Raw genomic sequence first — 19,266 nt, 5'->3', positions numbered from 1 at the left:
ACCTGCATGGATGTCCTTCGGGATCACCCATGATTTGTGACTGCGTAGTTCGACAAGATCACCAGTCTGGCATTGATATAGACATGATTCAAGTGATTCGACGGGATCCTCGCGACCCGATTATCTTAGTGTTTCCTCCAGGTACGCTACAGACCAGTTTGTCTTAGGTGTTCCTTTGGGTCACCGAAGACCAGATTTTGTTCCTAGGGAATCACATGTTGCACGTGTTTGGAAACGTGCCAGTTCTTGGGTACCATTTTCAAGACTCTAATAGGAAGTTAACAGGCACCTAGCGGGACTAGTAGTAGGTCCCTTACTGAGTATTTTATACTCACTCTTTCCATTTCATTTTTCAGGCAGGAGCAGAGGTAAGGGCAAGGGCAAGCTGGCGAGCGACCAGAAGTGACCATAGCGAGCCATAGGGATCTCTTGCTTCCGCTTTATATCCGAGTTCAGACCTTAAATGTTTGCATTTTAGTTTATTCCTTATTTGTTACTTTATTTCTTTAAAATTAGATAGGCCCGAGTTAGAATTCTATTTTTATACATATCGCAAATTACTTTTGATTAGGCTTTTAAATAAAAATTTTGAGGTTTTGTTTCATTTTATCCAAACTTTACAAATTTTATTTGTCTTTTAAAATTAGTAATGGCTTCGACTTAGTATAAGGAGTTGGATCGTTACATTTAGGTTCTTGTGGCATTAGGAGTTTAAGTTTATGGGTCCAAAAGTGAAATTTTTAGCCTAAATTAAAGTATTTGAGGTATAGTTCAATCTAAATCTTACGAAGTGCTCAAGGTTGTTGGTCTTGTGTTGATATAATGGATATAAATCCAAAAATATCATTCGATAATGGAAATAAAAGTGTATCCACATAAGAGACCCATTGAGCTTGAACTAAGTTGGATGTTTATTGGGTTAAGTATTTAGATTTCAAGTCTAAGGGTTCATAGGTGAAAAGTCTAGTCTAATATAAGGGAAATTGAGAATTCAGGGACTTTAGAAACATAAAATAGTTTGAGTTGGTCTTATGTAGTGACTTGAAGATCGTTGTGTCGTCTTGCTTTGGGAAGCTAACTAATAGACCTTAATCATTACTTCAGGTCTAATTGAAGTGGGGAAAGCGTATAAACCTGGGGAATCGTGTCATTGATTGTGACTGACTCATTTTCAAGCTTTCTTTATAAGTATACATGTTATCTCATGATATTGCTTGGAAACTACCATGACTTAAACTTTTTATTACCATGTTTTCGTTTATGTTTAAACAATCTGTTTATGCATCATGATTTTAAGAATGTTTATTACTTGGATCTTATAAAAGCGGGTTTCAAGTTCTTGTTTTCATTTATACTTAAACGATCTATTTATTCATCACGATTTTAAGAATGTGTATGACTTGAACTTTATAAGATCATGTTTCAAATTTTTTTATTATACTTTGTTTTGAAATTATATGATTAACTGATATTTATGGTGAACGAGAAGGGGATTTCCCTAAGGCTACGTGAATGTGTTTCCGTAGCACCACTTATGGTTGTTAGGGGATTCTGAGGCTAAAAGAGGCCATAATCGGAGATCCGAGAACCTGAGCCTAGGTGAGGATATGGATGGAGGATTAAGATATGGCATCAGACCTAGCTTAATCCATGGTGCGTGGCTCTATGTGCACATAGGAGCAGATATGGATGTTGTTACTGTAGTAGGTGCTAAAAATGAGTGAGCTATATTTGGTTGTGGATGTGGATCACGTGGGAGCTATTCCCGACTGTATATTTAATATGCTTTCATGGTTGGATTGGATGGAGGTTGTCACTGTGGTAGGTGCTAAGTATGCGTGAGCTCCATTTGGGCGCATGTTTTCTTGTGGATATGGATCATGTGTGAGCTATTTCGAACCATGTATTTAGTATGCTATCATGGTTGGATTGGATAGAGGTTGCTATCGTTGAGGGCACTAAGTATGCGTGAGCTAGTTTTGGTTGCATGATTCTTTGGTCATCTGCAAGGTATCTTTGGCTGTATATTTAGATGTCTTACCATGGTTGGATTGAGTACATGTTTGTTGGTTTGATTAACGGCTATGAGATAATGACGTTTTAACTATTATTTCATTATTGATGCATGTTTACAGATTTTCTTTTTGAGCATGTTTTGTGAGTTTTTACTCTAAGAAGCTTGCTACTTACTAACTTTTCAACTTACTTCAATGATTTCTTTTCCCTCTCAAGTAGCAATCAAGGACCAAGTATTGGTTGAACCCTCGTCATCATTTGTAGTTCTTCATTTTTGTATGTATATAGTTAACTTTTATATTGCATAATGGGGGGTTAGATGAAGTGAGAGACTCGTGTTTTGATAAATCTTTCATTAGACTGTAATCATTTTTTATGTAATATCTAGTTTGAATGTGGACTCTACTTTAAACTCTAGAATAGTCTGGATGAGTGTGTTGTGAGACACACTTGGTGTGTTGTTGAGTTTGAAGATTCCATTGATATTTATAGAAGTGAAAATATCTCACTTTGCAGGTTTAACTAACCCATATTTTAGGGGAGATGTTCTCGAAATTTTTATAGAAATTTATGAAAAGTGTTTTATTGATCTTTCATTTGAAAAGGAATGTTTTTAAAGAGAGTAAATTCACACCACAATCTATGTTAAAGGGGAAAACCTAGAACAAGGTGTGATAGTGTCACTCACGACACCCTTGCCGCATCCTTTTCTACGTCGGCACAACCTCTCCTGTGTTTGAATTTATGTCCTAAAGCTCATGGTTTGTAGTTAAAATTATATTCTATTCGATAAAGTGGTTATTGAGTACTTATTAGTGAAAATAGAATACTATAATCTTGATCCAATTAACTAAGGTCCCGAGGCTATCTAGTATAGACTTGAACTTTATGTAGAGACATAAATGTAGCCCTAACAGTCTATAGTGTATGAATAAGGTTGGGTGCCTCATTTTGAGAACACTATGGATGCAACCCACTCTGTAGTTAGTAGAAACGATATGATCCTAAATCGTTCATGTAAAGACATGGGAGTGGAGGCATCCTATGTAAAGAGTTTGCATAAGACTAGAACCATGAAATAGTCACTTTTGAGTTATAACACCGTTTACTATATAAACTGATTACTTCGATTATGATGACCTAGGTAACTTAATCTTAATCCTGAGCTAACTATAAACTTATGCTTAAACGGTATTATCCTTAGGTCTGTATAGGTAAGGACAACTCAACAACGCTGACCCAATAAGCCTTCCATTTCAGGGATAAGACCGGGTGGATAACTAAGGACATAGGGTATAAGATAGAATTCACTTCTACCCATTTTAGGGTGAGTAGATAGGTTGTTCTCTTAAGAACTGAATCCAAGTCTTAAAGAAGGGATCCCACACTCTCATTGTCTCGAGAGAGGTTTGATTTATAAGTTGGACCTTAAACTAAATGTTAGTAGTGGATCAGTGGGACATAATGAACAAGATGTAGTCTCAGGGGTAAGATAGTATTTTGACATAGCCGAGATTATGAACAACCTATGAAGGATTAACTTGCCGATCATAGTTATATCAAATGGACAGAAATATATCTATGTAGTGAGGGGAGTGCAACTACCAGACTTTAGTAGAATGACCCATTAGTTAACAAATGTTTATTAGTTCGGTTTGAAAGGGTTTAGCCAGTTAATCTCGAATCGTTAGAGTCCATGATTTGTAGGTCCATTAGGTTCACCTGCTAGCTCAAATGGAATTAACTTAAAATAATATGTTGGAATAATTCGAATTGTTTGAATTAGGCAGAGAGAGAGAAACCGATGTGTAAACCCGATATTTTCTTGGTTTAATTTCTTTAATTGTGGAAAAAAAAGGAAAATAGAAATTAAGTGTAAATATATATATATATATATATATATATATATATATATATATATATGTATGTATGTATGTATTTATATATTAAATGGTTTTATTAAATAAATTAAAGAAAATAAAGAAAAGAAAGGATAAAAAGAAAAAAAAAGAGAAGAAAATTTCATTTTTTCTTTTCTTCTTCTTCTTCTTCTCTTCCCTTCACCGCCAAGCATTTTGAAGACAAATTCTCATCCAGCTTCCATTCTTTTCCTTCTTCAATTTGCAGAGAACATTTAAGAAAGAGTTTGGAAGAAGAAGAGGAATTTTACTAGAATTTTGAGGTTTAAGAAGAGGAGGAGAACTCAAGCAAAGTGTATCCATGGCTGAATTTTGGTTCATTCTGCATATCACTGGTTTTTAATTCGGTTTGAACTCTTCAAAAGGAATTAAGAGGTGAGGTTTACATTTACTGAAAGTTAACTCATTTTCAAACAAACTTTATGAAGAAAGTTGGAGCAAATTCGGATATTCATTGGGTGCTTTTTGATGAAGAAAACAGGGCAGTTGGTTTTCACTCGAAATCAGGAGGTCTTTGGTTTTTTTTGTATTTTAGAGTGTACCGGGAGAGTTAGGATCTCTATTTGATATTTTTGGAAAGCTTATTCAATTTAATACAACTTTCATGAAGAAATCGTGAATCGAAAATGACTAAAAATTAGTTAAATTGTAAGGAAAAGTTAAAGAGGTTGTGTGCGCGCGATTCTGGAAGTGGTTCTATTTCGAGGGTTATCTGAGTTTATTCACAGGGAATCAGATTTACATGTTTTCAGGTAAGTTTTAGAGGATCTCAAAATGAAGATTGGGATATAAAGAACACTCATTTTGGTTAAGTATTGAGAAAGTTATAGTCATTTGAAGTTTATGTTAGAAATCTGAAAATTTCAGAGAGTTGTTGAAATAGGATTTTATTTCTTAAGCTTTGTTTTCATGAGCGTCATCTTTGGTGCGACATGTTATGTATATCTTTAGAAAACCAGAATGTTTTGAGTTCTAATATTCGGTTGGGTTGTTGGCAGGCCGAGAAGAATTAAACCGAGCTTATAGACCAAGGATCTAGCCCAAGACGGTGAGTGACAAAACCAACTTTGAAATATTTTCCGTAACTGTTATTATGATTGAATGTGATAAATGTTTACTTACGAAGCTATGAAAGGTATTTGAATTTCATGACTATTTTCAAGTATACATTTGGAGACTAGATTTCTTAAAGAAATTTATGCTAGCACGTAGATATTAAATGTTTGGAAAGTATTTAAACCACAATGTTTTAAACAAAGCATAGTAAGAAGTTTTGTTTTAAGAACTACAGTTTTCCACGAAAGAGCTGAGTAAAGTTCGAGCTTTGTGTAAAATTTATAAGCAGGCATGTTTTAATATTTTTAGATGATTTATGAAATTTTCATTAACTACATGACTGAGATCTTGAGCCTGAGGCTAGAGATTACTAGGTGCACACTGGTTAAATTCTGTTCTTGACGTTGAGTGTACTCCGTAACAACAATGCTGTCGTGAGTGCTGGACGGGCCCCACTACGACAAAGACGATGAGAGTGCTGGGCAGACCCCACTACATCGTAGAGCTTGTAAACGTTGTTGTACTTGGTGTACCCTACAAAACGTAGGTTTGTCATGTTAGTTAAAATTCTTCGATATACTTGATATGCCTTGCTAGATTTCATTGATGAACATGCTGAGTATTTAAGGAAGCTATTCTTACTACTACACGTTTACATTTACGACTTGTATAAACAGATTTATATGTGTAAAATTTTCACGTGCTCTTATCTTTAAATTCATAGTTTTAAACTGAGTCATTCACTGAGCTTCATAGCTCACCCTTTCCAAAATGTTTTACCCATTTTCCAGGTAGAGATCGAGTTGCCGGTGCCTGATAGACTGCCTTAGTCTGCTGAAGCTCCATTATCGATTGTCAGTACGTGTTTTGAGTTGGGCATAGAGTTTGTTGTGTTATGATGTATATACACCCTTGTATGTTATAAATACTCCACAGTTTATATAAGCTTTAGGATCTGTAGTTGTGTAAATTTTTGTTTGTTATATTTTGATTAAGGTGTCTTTAGGTTTACTCGTGAAATCTATAAATTTTGAGGTACACTTCATGTATGTGTTTGACTAGCCTAGGGTCCGCTGTGTTTTGTTGCATGTATAATAGTTTATATACTAGATTGGCAAGTTCATCACATGAAAGCTTTAAGCAGAGTCGACAGATACAGGTACAGAAAAGCATTGTTCGTCGGCTTCACGCCATCTTTCGGTCTAAGGTAGCAGGTAGTCCGAGAGGGGGTGTGACAACTGGTATTAGAGCAGTTTGCTCCATGGGATATAAGGTAGAGCGGTTAGCTTTAAGAAGAAACTGGAAAGTAAATAATTGGAAGTCAAGTTAGTTTAAAGGGAACTAGTGGAGTATGGTCTAGGTAAGGGTAGAAGTGAGTCCAATTATTATTAATATGTAAGTAGACATTAAGTATCATGCATTTGAGTTAAGTATTTATAGTATGTCTAATGTGTTGACATATTATAGGAGTCATGCCACCACGTACTGGCAGACGACGCCGGCAAAATCAGGACGGGATGCAAAGTCCTACCTAAGGTCCATCTGTAGGGGAATCTAGTATCCTAAGAGTTCGAGGTGGGGCAGGAAATGAGCAGTTTGTGAGAACTTCAGAGGAGATAGGAAGGCCAGATAGAGCAGAGTCTAGTGATCTAGAAAAGGCATACAAAATTGAACGGCTGAAGAAGTTAGGGGCTACAGTGTTTGAGGGTTCCACAGATCCAGCTGATGCAGAGAACTGGTTGAATATGCTTGAAAAGTGTTTTGATGTGATGAATTGTCTTGAGGAGCGAAAGGTTAGATTGGCCACATTTTTGTTGCAAAAAGAGGCTGAAGGATGGTGGAAATCTATATTAGCAAGGCGCAGTGATGCATGTGCTTTAGACTGACAGACTTTTAGAGGCATATTCGAAGATAAGTATTATCCCAGCACATACTACGAAGCCAAGAGGGATGAATTTCTGGGGTTGAAACAAGGATCACTTTCAGTGGCTGAGTATGAGAGGAAGTATACCGAGCTTTCACGGTATGCTGACGTTATTGTAGCTTCTGAGAGTGATAGGTGTCGAAGGTTTGAAAGAGGGTTGCGTTTTGAAATACGTACCCCAGTTACAGTCATTGCTAAGTGGATGAATTTATCTCGGTTAGTGGAGACTGCTCTTCGTGTGGAGCAGAGTATAATAGAAGAGAAATCAGTAGTGGAGCTTAGTCATGGGACTTTAATAGCTAGTGGACTTAGAGGCCGTGAGCAGTGGAGGTTCATGCCTGGGATAAATATTTCAAGCCGTCAAGATTTTAAGAATCGCTCTGGAGGCCAAGCATCGAGGAACGTGAGTTATGGTTGTGTTTTTCAGAGACAGAGCCAGAGAATACCTAGTCAACCCACTATATCAACAGTAAGATCGCAACCAGGTCAGGAGTCCGTTGCTAGTACAGTCAGGCGAACACCACGTACGAGTTGTGGCAAGAACCATCGGGGTCAGTGTTTGGTGGGTGCCGGTGTATGTTACCAGTGCGGACAACCAGGACATTTCAAGAAAGATTATCCGCAGTTAAACATGGCAGTTCAAAGAGATCAGAGAGTTGGGTCCTAGACAGTTGAGCAATCGAGAGTTTCAGTGGTTCCAACAGAGGGCACCAGTGGTGCAAGGCAGAAGGGAGTTGTTGGAAGACCTAGGCAACAGGGAAAAGTATATGCTATGACTCAACAAGAAGCGGAGGATGCACCAGACGTTATTACTGGTACGATTCTTATTTGTAATGTACATGCAGATGTTTTATTTGATCCAGGTGCTACCATTCCTTTATTTCTAGTATATTTTTGACTAAGTTGAATAGGATGCTAGAGCCTTTATCTGAGGGGTTAGCTATATACACTCCAGTTGGTGACGTTTTATTTGTTAATAAGGTATTGCATAATTGTGAAATTTTAGTAGAAGGTATCAGTCTACTAGTGGACTTGCTACCACTAGAGTTACAGAGGTTAGATGTAATTTTGGGAATGGATTTCTTATTTGCTCACTATGCATCTATGGATTGTCATAGGAAGGAAGTGGTTTTCAGAAAACCAGACTTTGCTTAAGTGGTTTTTAGAGGTATGAGGAAGGTCGTTTCTAGAAGTTTAATCTCAGTTTTGAAAGCTGAGAAATTGCTGAGGAAGGGTTGCACAACGTTTCTTGCACACATCGTAGTAGTGCAGAGAGAAAAGCTAAAGCCAGAAGATGTTCCTATGGTGAAAGAGTTTCTTGATGTATTTCCAGATGATCTGTCAGGTTTGCCACCTGATAGAGAGATTGAGTTCACCATTGAATTATTACCAGGAACAACACCTATTTCATAGGCACCGTATAGAATGGCTCCAAGCGAGCTAAAAGAATTGAAGATGCAGTTACAAGAACTAGTTGACAAGGGATACATCAGGCCTAGTGTTTCGCCGTCGGGAGCACCAGTGCTATTTGTGAAAAAGAAAGATGGTACCCTCAGATTATGTATTGACTATAGACAGTTAAACAAGGTTACAATACGTAACAAGTATCCTTTACCACGCATCGATGACTTATTTGATCAACTAAGGGAGCAGCGTTGTTCTCTAAGATTGACTTAAGATCGGGATACCACCAGTTGAAGGTTAGAGAATCAGATATTGCTAAGACAACATTTAGAACGAGGTATGGTCATTATAAGTATTGAGAAAGTTATAGTCATTTGAAGTTTATGTTAGAAATCTGAAAATTTCAGAGAGTTGTTGAAATAGGATTTTATTTCTTAAGCTTTGTTTTCGTGAGCGCATCTTTGTGCGACATGTTATGTATATCTGTAGAAAACCAGAATGTTTAGAGTTCTAATACTCGGTTGGGTTGTTGGCAGGCCGAGAAGAATTAAACCGAGCTTATAGACAAAGGATCTAGCTCAAGACGGTGAGTGACAAAACCAACTTTGAAATATTTTCCGTAACTGTTATTATGATTGAATGCGATAAATGTTTACTTACGAAGCTATAGAAGGTATTTGAATTTCATGACTATTTTCAAGTATACATTTGGAGACTAGATTTCTTAAAGAAATTTATGCTAGCACGTAGATATTAAATGTTTGGAAAGTATTTAAACCATAATGTTTTAAGCAAAGCATGAATTAGTAAGAAGTTTTGTTTTAAGAACTACAGTTTTCCACAAAAGAGCTGAGTAAAGTTCGAGGTTTGTGTAAAATTTATAAGCAGGCATGTTTTAATATTTTTAGATGATTTATGAAATTTTCATTAACTACATGACTGGGATCTTGAGCCTGAGGCTAGAGATTACCGTGTGCACACTGGTTAGGTTTCGTTGTTGACGTTGAGTGTACTCCGTAACGACAATGCTGTCGTGAGTGTTGGACGGGCCCCACTACATCGTAGAGCTTGTAAACGTTATTATACTGGGTGTACCCTACATAACGTAGATTTGTCATGTTTGTTATAATTCTTCGATATACTTGATATGCCTTGCTAGATTTCAATGATGAACATGCTGAGTATTTAAAGAAGCTATTCTTACTACTACACGTTTACATTTACGACTTGTATAAACAGATTTATATGTGTAAAGTTTTCACGTGCTCTTATCTTTAAATTCATAGTTTTAAAGTAAGTCACTCTCTGAGATTCATAGCTCACCCTTTCCAAAATGTTTTACCCATTTTCCAAGTAGAGATCGAGTTGCTGGTGCCTGATAGACTGCCTTAGTCTGCTGAAGCTCCGTTATCGATTGCCAGTACGTGTTTTGAGTTGGGCATAGAGTCTGTTGTGTTATGATGTATATACACCCTTGTATGTTATAGATACTCCACAGTTTGTATAAGCTTTAGTAGCTGTAATTGTGTGAATTTTTTTGGTTATATTTTGATTAAGGTGTCTTTAGGTTTACTCGAGAAATCGGTAAATTTTGAGGTACACTTCATGTATGTGTTTGACTAGCCTAGGATCCGCTGTGTTTTGTTGCATGTATAATAGTTTATATATTATATTGGCAAGTTCATCACATGAAAATTTTAAGCAGAGTCGACAGATACAGGTACAAAAAAGCGTTGTTCGTCGGCTTCACGCCATCTTTCGGTCTAAGGTAGCAGGTAGTCCGGGAGGGGGCGTGACACGATGAGTATATATGATATTGTCTTCTGTTATATAGCTTTATATTTAAATGTGATTAAAATATTAAAAATATGAATACGGATTCATATTTGGAACCTCGAACTTGATGGAAATGGTTTAAGTTTTGAAAAGTCAAAATGTTGATTTTTTACTTTGAAAAGTCAAACTTTGACCGACTTTATATACAAATGTGATTTAAATTTTGGAAAAATGAATGTCGAATCATGCTTGGAAGGTCAAAATTAGTCAAGATGGACAAAATACGAAAAAGTCAAAATGTTGACTTTTGACTTGTAAAAGTTAATCAAAGTTTGACTTTGACTTTAATGATCAAATGACCAATATTGCCCTTGGACTAGTTAGTGGGAAAATCCAACACTTTGTTGGATAATCCCACTAACACTTAGTGGGATAGGTGTCACACGTTCTAAGTTTTTCCCTCTAACCTAGATCGTGGTATGAATCCACTCTTTAAAACATTCCTTTTTAAATGTAAGATTGATATAATGCTTTTTAAAAATTCTATAAAACTTTCAACAGCACCTCTTTTAAAATATGGGTTAGCCAAAGCTGTAAAGAGGAGAAATTTTGCACTTCTATATATTTATACAACTTCAGGATCCATAAATCCATCAAGTGTGTCTCAGCACACACTCATTCAGACAATTTTAGAGTTTCAAGCAGGGTTAAGATTTAAACTAGATATCACATACAAAAGATGACAGTCCAATGAAGGATTTCTCAAAACACGAGTCCTTAGTGCTCTCTCGCTAGATTTAACCTCCCCAAGATGCAATACAAAAGTGAACTATATCCATACAAAAAAATGGAGATCTACAACTGATGGCGAGGGTTCAACCAATGCTTGGCCCTTGATCGCTACCTGAGGGGGAGAAAACATTGCAAATGTAAGTTGAAAACGTAGTGAGTACAAACCTGTAGAAAATCTGTAAATATGTATTAATAATGAAATATTAGTTAAAACATCATTATCTCATAGCCACTAATCAACCAACAAGCCTGTAGTCAATCTAAACATAGCGAGGCATCTAAATATACGATCAAAGATAGCTCGCACATGAAAAATAATCATGCGGCCAAAACTAGCTCACGCATTAGTACCTTCCACGATAGCAACCTCCATCAAATCCAATTGTGATAGCATACTAAATACACGACCCGAAATAGCTGACACGTGATCTATATCCATAAGGAAACACCCGACCAAACAGAGCTCACACATACTTCGCACTTACCACAGTAACAACATCCATCCAATCCTACCATGATAGCATACTAAATACACGGCCTAGAATAGATCACAGGAGGTCCACATCCACAAGGAAACACAAGGCCAAACGAAGCTCACACATATTTAGCACCTACCACAGAAACAACATCCATACTACCCCTATGTGCACATAGAGCCACTCACTATGGGTTAAGCTAGGTCAAAAGCCATATCACAATCCTTCATCCACATCCTCACCTAGGCCTAGGTTCTCGAATCTCCAGTCATGTTGTCTTTCAGCCCTAAAACCCCCTGATAACCATAGGTGGTGCTACGAAAACACATTCACGTAGTCTTAGGAAAATCACCTTCTTGTTCACCATAAACATTGGTTAAACATATTTCAAAACCAAGTATAATAAAAATCTTGAACCACGATTTTGTAAAGTTCAAACCATACACATTCTTAAAATCGTGATGAATAACATATCATTTAAGTATAAATGGAAACAAGAACTTGAAACTCGTTTTTTTTATAAAGTTCAAGGCATAAACATTCTTAAAACGCGATGCGTATGCATATTGTTTAAACATAAATGAAAACATGTCATAAAAAGCTTAAGCTGTAGTAGTTCCCAAGCTATATCATGAGATAACATGCATAAATATAAAGAATGCTTGAAAATAAGCCACTCACAGTCAATAGCTCGATCCTCGGGGTTATACGCTTTCCCCACTTCAATTTAGCTTGAAATAGTGATCAATGACCCTTAGTTATCTTCGCATAACAGGAGATCACAACTATCTCTAAAATACTTCATCATGAGAACTCAAACTATTTATGGTTCAAAGGTTCGAACTCCACTTTTCTTATTAACTTTGTATCAATCACCACATGCTTTAATTTAGGCTAAAATACTTTTGGACCCTTAAACTTCAACTTAAACTCCTAACGCCACAAGCACCCAAACTTAAGTCATCTTCTGAATCCATATGCTCATATATCCAATATTAATACCTTAGAGGTTTAGATCCATTAACAAATTTAATATCAATCTAACGAGTCAAAACTTAAGAACTTACCTAAACTTGTCTTAAGCGACCTTAAACGTGTTGATCAATATTTCTAAGTCCTCCAATCTTCAATCTCTCATACAAAACAATATGGATAATATTGAATTCATGCTAAAACTAAATGGGTATTTACAAAACTCCATGAAAACTTACTAGAATTCCCAAAATCTTACCAAAGGCTTACAAATAACTTTAACTTCAATGGACAATACTGTAATGGCTTTCTAAACTCAAGTCTAGCATCCAAAATTATGGATAAATTGATTTTGCTCCAAACACTTACTAGGTATCACCATTTGAAGCAAAAAATCAACGTATGTTCAAGAATTCCATGGAAAATCAACAATTAATGAAATCTTACGAAACACTTATCAAAGTAGTCTTATTTCTAAAGAACAACACCCTCACAAGCTTTTAACTTCAAAATCTAGCTAACGAAACCATGGGTTATTCAATATTATCAATGGAGTTAAATGGGTACTCAACACCCACTCCAAAAAGCTGAGAAACTTACAAATGTTGTGTCAAAACGCCTAATTTCGAGCTTTCGAATGGATAGACAGAGGCTAAAACTCCTAAAATATTCAAATCTAGTATTAAAATGTAATGGGTATTGTGACAACTAGGTCAAAGCTTAATGGGTAAGTGGAATTCCTAAAAATTTTCAACTAAAATAAAGAAGATTACCCAAAAACTTAGATCCAACGAAAATAAAGAAGATTACCAAAAAACTTAGATCCAACGATATGGAGTTAGAAAAGGACGATGTTAGCGACAATTCGACTTGCCAAATGATGACGAAAGATGGTTAGGTAAAGCACAACTTGGCTAATAACGAAACACAAGGAGGGAACTCAAATAGATCTTGTCGATTGAAACTAATGGCTTCAAAACACCATGGTTCAAAGGTTGTATGCGGCGTGGGTGGTCGTCTTCCGACGACTTGGGCGGTGCAACGACGATTGGGTGATGGCGTCGATGTGAAGGAGTGAGAGAGAGACAAGTGGCAATGGAAGAGATATTCAAGAGAAAGGGGGTGGTCGTCACTCTCTAGAAAGGTGAGGAAGAAGAAGAAGAAAAGGGATAGAAAAACGTCCCCCTTTTTTCTTTATGTCCCCCTTTTTTCTTTTCTTTTTCTCTTTTTTTTGTTAACTTAATAATAAAATCTTAAGAAAAGACCATTATGCCCTTAACTCTCCATAATTAGCTTGCCCTTTTTTTTATCATTTTCTTAAAAATAAAGAAGAAATTACTATGATGCCCTACACTTCATAAAAAAATTTCACTTTTTGCCCCTTAGATAATTCTTTTCAAATACTAATAAAATTCGAGCCTTAAGCCAACTAAAATGGTTCTAAATTTTCCATATAACACGAATCAATACTTGTTTTTCATTATTTAGGAGATATTAAATAAATAAATAAAATAAAGAAGAGCGAAACCAAGGCTTACAATAGGTGGCTACATAAGATATAAACACCTAGCCCACTACGTTCCACTAATTGTTAGTGGATTATTAGGTGTTGAAATTTAAGAAAGTAATTATACGCAACTTTGCATGTAATTTGTCTTTTTAAAGGTTGTTTTTCGAATTGAACAAAGTTTTGCCATTTTTGTAAGTTTTAATTACAAAATAAGCCTAAGATTATCTCAAATCTCAGTCTATTTTTCCACCTCTAAATTCCATCTTTCTCTAATTTTTCCTTCACTTAATGGGTCCCACAACCCGGTTCTCAGTCTAGAGAATAGCAGGTCAACACTAATGGTGGTCTTCGGCTTGTGATTGTAAGGTGATTTTGGGATTTGGAATGCAACAAAGGTAATTATTTCTTTTAACCCTAATTTAGTTTGAATTAGGTCTTTTTTAGAATGGTTAATCACTAAAGTGTTTAGTTGCATATAGACTAAAGTTTGATCCTTGTTTTCACTGCGAATGTTTCGTATTCCATCATTCCGATGCAAGTCTGACTTCTACCGATGAATCTATGCGTTGGCAGACCCCCTACTTCTTGTAATGCTAGGCCAATGTCCCGACACTCTGTTGATAGTTTTTCATCTACATCCCATGAGTGAGAGCTGGCGTACACTAGGGAGGTTAACGAGCTAAAATATCATCTTAAGGCAGTAGAAGAAGAAAGTAACAGAAAGCACGAAGAAAGTGCTCGGTAGATGGAAGCAAATGCTCGACAGATGGAAGAACTGAAGAACTCACTCGGGCTTCAGGAGGACCTTGAGTTCATTGAGATACGTAGTTTTGAACTTGTACGTTCTTTAATTTTTTTTTATTGATGATATATGTTTAAACTTAATTTCGTGTCATTGTTGGTTCGAAGGCATGAGGAACTTTCTGAAGGGTGCTTAGATTATGTTTTTAGTTTTCATTACTCATGTAATTTCTAAACTACGAACGTGTATTTATGGTATATTTGAGTTAATTTTAATTAAATTTCGTTTAGTATTTTATTAAATTTACGTTAATTGTTTTTAGCGTTTGAATGAATTTAGATCAAATTCGATTTCGATAGCAAAAAAATTAAATAGTAAAATTATTTTAAAAATATTATAAAAAGTTTTCCCTACTTAAAGTATGTGTCACGAATGGTGTCTCTGCTGACATCGCATCGGTCGTTCATGCATGTCAACGTACTTAACAACGTCGACAGTACATTATTGCCGACGCGTTGGTAAGACGTTAGCAGTACCCTATTTGCGATGCTCTAACCAAACATCGGCATTACCCCACTATCGATGTGTTGATCATATCGGTGAATCGTGTGTTGCATTAACAATCAATAATATTGCAAGCAATAAAAAGATAATAAAGTTTAGAACAATCAATAAAATTAGAGCAATAAAAAGATTATAAATCTAAACTAAAAATGTCTCATAAAAAAAAGATCGCACAACAAACAACAAAAAAAGAAAAAGAAACTCAAAATTTTAAAAAATAATAATTCATAATACAAAATGCAAAGCAGGTAAACAATAATCAATCGAAATTAAAAATATCACATAAAAGACTGCACAACAAAAAATGACCAATAAAAAAGAAAAAGAAGAAACTCAAACTTTCATAGCCATCCATAATACAAAATGCAAGCAAGCTAGAAAAGTAATAAATTTAAAAAAAAATGTCTCATAAGAAGATATCGACAAAAAAAAAAGAAAAAAAAAAAGAAACTCAAACTTTCAAAATAATCCATAATACAAAATGCAAGGAAGCTAAAGATAATAAAGCTAAATTAAAAATATCACATAAAAAGACATTGCACAATAAATGACAAAAAAAAAAAAATCAAAACTTCATAACAATTCATAATGCAATAATAAATCTAAACTAAAAATGTCAGATAAAAAAACATCGCACAACAAGGACCAAAAAAAGAAAATGAAACTCAAAATAAAAATAAAACAAAGAAACAACTCATAATACAAAAAGCAAAGCAAGCTAAAATATAATAAATCTAAATTAATGAAGTCTCATACAAAGACTGCACAACAAAAAATGACCAAAAAAAGAAAAATAAGAAACTAAAAATTTCAAACCAATCCATAATACAAAATGCAAAAAAGCTAAAAAACAATAAAAATCTAAATAAAAAATTTCTCGTTAGAAGACATCGCAAAACAAAGAACAAAAGAAAAAGAAGAAACTCAAAATTTCGTAACAATCCAATGAAAAATGAAAGCAAGTTGAAAATATAATAAATCTAAGCTAAAAATGTAACGACCTAACTCCTTATACTAAGTCGAAGTCATTACTAATTAAAAGATAAAAAAATTTCTCAAATTAACAATAGAAAATAAAACAAAAATCTCAAATACTCCTTAAAAATCATAAACAAATGCGTGTAAAGATAAAATTAAATAAAATCCTAACTCAGACCCTATCTAGTTTTAAAGAAATAGAAATAAAATAAAATAAAATAAAATCGAAAGTGCATCTGATCAAATGACATAAGGCGGAAGCAAAAATGATCCCTATGGCTCGCCACGGTCACTTCTTGTCATTAGCCAGCTTATCTCTGCTCTTACCTCTACCTCTGCCTGTAAAATTAAACAAGAAAGAGCGAGTATAAAAATATACTCAGTAAGGGATCCATTACTAGTCCCGCTAGGTGCCTGTTAACTTCCTATTAGAGTCCTGTAAAGTGGTATCCTAAACTGACACGTTCCCAAACACATGTAAATCTGTGATCCCGTAGAAACATATCTGGTTTTGGCGAACCCAAAGGAACACCTAGGACAAACTGATCTTTAGTGTACCCGAAGGAAACACTAAGACAATCGTGCTGTAAGTGACCCCGTCGAATCACTCATAATCATGTCTATGTCTATGTCATACTGGACTGGTGATCCTGTCGGACTACACAATCATAAAAGGTGGTGATCCTGAGGGACACCCATGTAGGTACAATTCTAATATCTAAAGCTAACAGCACAACCTAACCATAACATGTAACATAACATACATCATCATAAACATGACATAAGTATCGATCATATCATTTTTAATCAAACATTGTCATAAAAGAGATAACATAGTCGTCATCATCAAAATACTACCAGTAATAAACATATTGTCAACCATCATCATCAACCACCCATATAATAACAACCATTATCAATAACATAATGTTATGCATTTTAGCTATCATTAATGCATAACCATAAATACATGCTGCCTCTTAAATTTAGTTTGAGGGTTTAGTAGTTGAATCTCTTACCTGGAGATTAGCTTAAAAACTGTTCTAATAGTCACGGTCAAGCTTTTCAAATAGCCCAGTCCTAAACACAAGGGAACCCAAGAACTAAAATTAATAAATTTGTTAACAGTCGCTTAAAGATCAAATTCCAATTCTTTCAACTTACCCAAAGTTGAAGATGAATCCAAATTTATCATTGGTTTAGGAAAATTCTACAGTACAACTCCCAATTGATCTATCATGAAAAATAATTCAATTAAGTCCATAATTAAATTATTTAATGTCCAAAATTGATCTTTTTTGGGAACCCACCAAAACCCAAACAAACTTACCAAAAATAGGTGAAAAGCCAAAAATAGGCTTGGTGGCTTGATATGGCTTGACAGCTCAAGGCTAAAGGAAAAGGTTGGCTTGCAGCTCGTGACTGGAGCAGGCAGGCGCACACAGAAAGGCTCGGCTTGGTTCCAGTGGTGCAGGTCGGCTCGGCGAAGGTACAAAGGACAGCTCGGGTTGAGAGCGAACTAGCTCGAACTGCATGCACGTTCAGCTCTTCGTACGCTAGAGACGCTCGGACTCGTGTGCATGACTCACGATGGACGAATCGATGAATGGATGACGAAGACGACTCGACGACGGTGACGCTAACGGCTACAGACGGGCGACGAAGGCGAAATGGCTCGCGTGAAGGATACTCGACGAAGAGAAGCTTGGCATTTGCAGTGATCGATTGACGAAAGGCAGACGGTTGGAGGGTAGATGAAAACGGCTGAGCACGGTGGACGATGACACAGAGCGGACGGTTGGCTGAGATGGGAACGATGAGGCGGATGATGGCTATTGGCTTGGGCATCTTTAGCTGGGGCTCTGGTGAAGGCAACCAGCTGACGGATGACGGTGGATCGAGACAGAGACGGTCGCGATGGCGAGGGGTGACAAGAAGCTAAGGTTTTTAGGGTTAAGGTTTTCCTTTTCTTTTCTCAAAGAAGGAGATGACACAACTCCCTATGCCAAATTTATACAAAATATTATTATTATTATTATTTTATTTTTAACTATCCTTTTTCTTTTCCTTCTTTCCCCATATAACCAACCAAATCTTCTCTTACCTCATTTAAAACCCAACAAATCCCCCTTTTTAAATCAATTATTCTCTCTCTTTCCAATCCCATCACTTTATTTTCTCTATATATAATAATCCTAATAATTACATTATCTTTATAATATAATTATTTAATCCTCAAATCACTTAATTATACCTTTAACTAATTATATTATCCTCTTATAATATAATTATTTTAACTTCACAATCAATTAATTATACAATCAATGTACAATTAATCAAATTTCCACATATACAACAATTGGATATTTTTCCAAAATATCTAATAAGTTCCAACTTTTACCAATCAAATATTTCAACAATTAAATAACACCCAAAAAATTCAAAGATTAAACTTAAGATAATTACAAATAAAGTACCTTAAATTTGGGGCATTACAAAAAATGTCTCATAAAAAATCATCGAACAACAAATGGCCAAAAAGAAACTCCATTTAAGAACAATTTATAATTCGAAAATGCAAACTAAAAAATATCGCACAACAAATGACCAGAAAAGAAAAAGAAAATACTCAATTTCAAGAGAATCCATGTGCAACGTAAAAATTAATAAATCTAAATAAAAGAATGTCTCCTAAAAAGATATCAGACATAAAGGACAAAAGAAAAAGACAAAACTCAAAATTTCAGAACGATTATCCATATTATTCAAGCAAGCTAAAAATAATAAAATATGTCTCATAAAGAGAAATTGCACAACAAGAACCGAAAAAGGAAAAAGCAGAAACTCAAAATTTCATAATAATCTATAATGCAAAAGCAAGCTAAAAAGATAATAAATGTAAGTTAAAAATGTCACCTAAAAAGATATCGCACAGCAAAGAACCAAAAGAAGAAAAAAAAGAAGAAACTCAAAATGTAATGACCAACCTCTTTATACAAAGCTGGAATAATTACTACTCAAAGGAAAAAAACAATTTCTTAAATTGAAATAGAAAATATCAAATTTTCATAAGTAAAATCTATAATATTCATTAAAATAAAAAATAACTGAAATAAGTAGAAATAAATCTAAAAGTA

The 19,266-nt window shown here is 35.2% G+C and overlaps 1 long non-coding RNA gene across 5 annotated transcripts; it reads left to right on the top strand.

Moving 5' to 3' along the window:
- The first annotated feature begins 4,082 nt into the window (after window positions 1-4,082).
- Window positions 4,083-9,972, top strand: LOC127151248 (uncharacterized). Of its 5 annotated transcripts, none has more exons than XR_007824048.1 (6): window positions 4,083-4,310; window positions 4,934-4,983; window positions 5,783-5,849; window positions 6,459-7,730; window positions 8,856-8,905; window positions 9,677-9,972. It is a non-coding gene; the product is annotated as an uncharacterized LOC127151248 (long non-coding RNA). The 5 variants fall into 5 exon arrangements; XR_007824050.1 differs by adding an exon at window positions 8,034-8,656 and having other exon boundaries at window positions 8,856-9,972; XR_007824051.1 differs by having other exon boundaries at window positions 6,459-8,656.
- Window positions 9,973-19,266: the final 9,294 nt, after the last annotated feature.

Source organism: Cucumis melo, chromosome 10 (genome assembly GCF_025177605.1).
Source record: "Cucumis melo cultivar AY chromosome 10, USDA_Cmelo_AY_1.0, whole genome shotgun sequence".
NCBI classification, from domain to species: Eukaryota; Viridiplantae; Streptophyta; class Magnoliopsida; order Cucurbitales; family Cucurbitaceae; genus Cucumis; species Cucumis melo.
The sequence above is the reverse complement of the archived record's forward strand: the minus strand, read 5'-3'. Positions and strand labels throughout refer to the sequence as shown.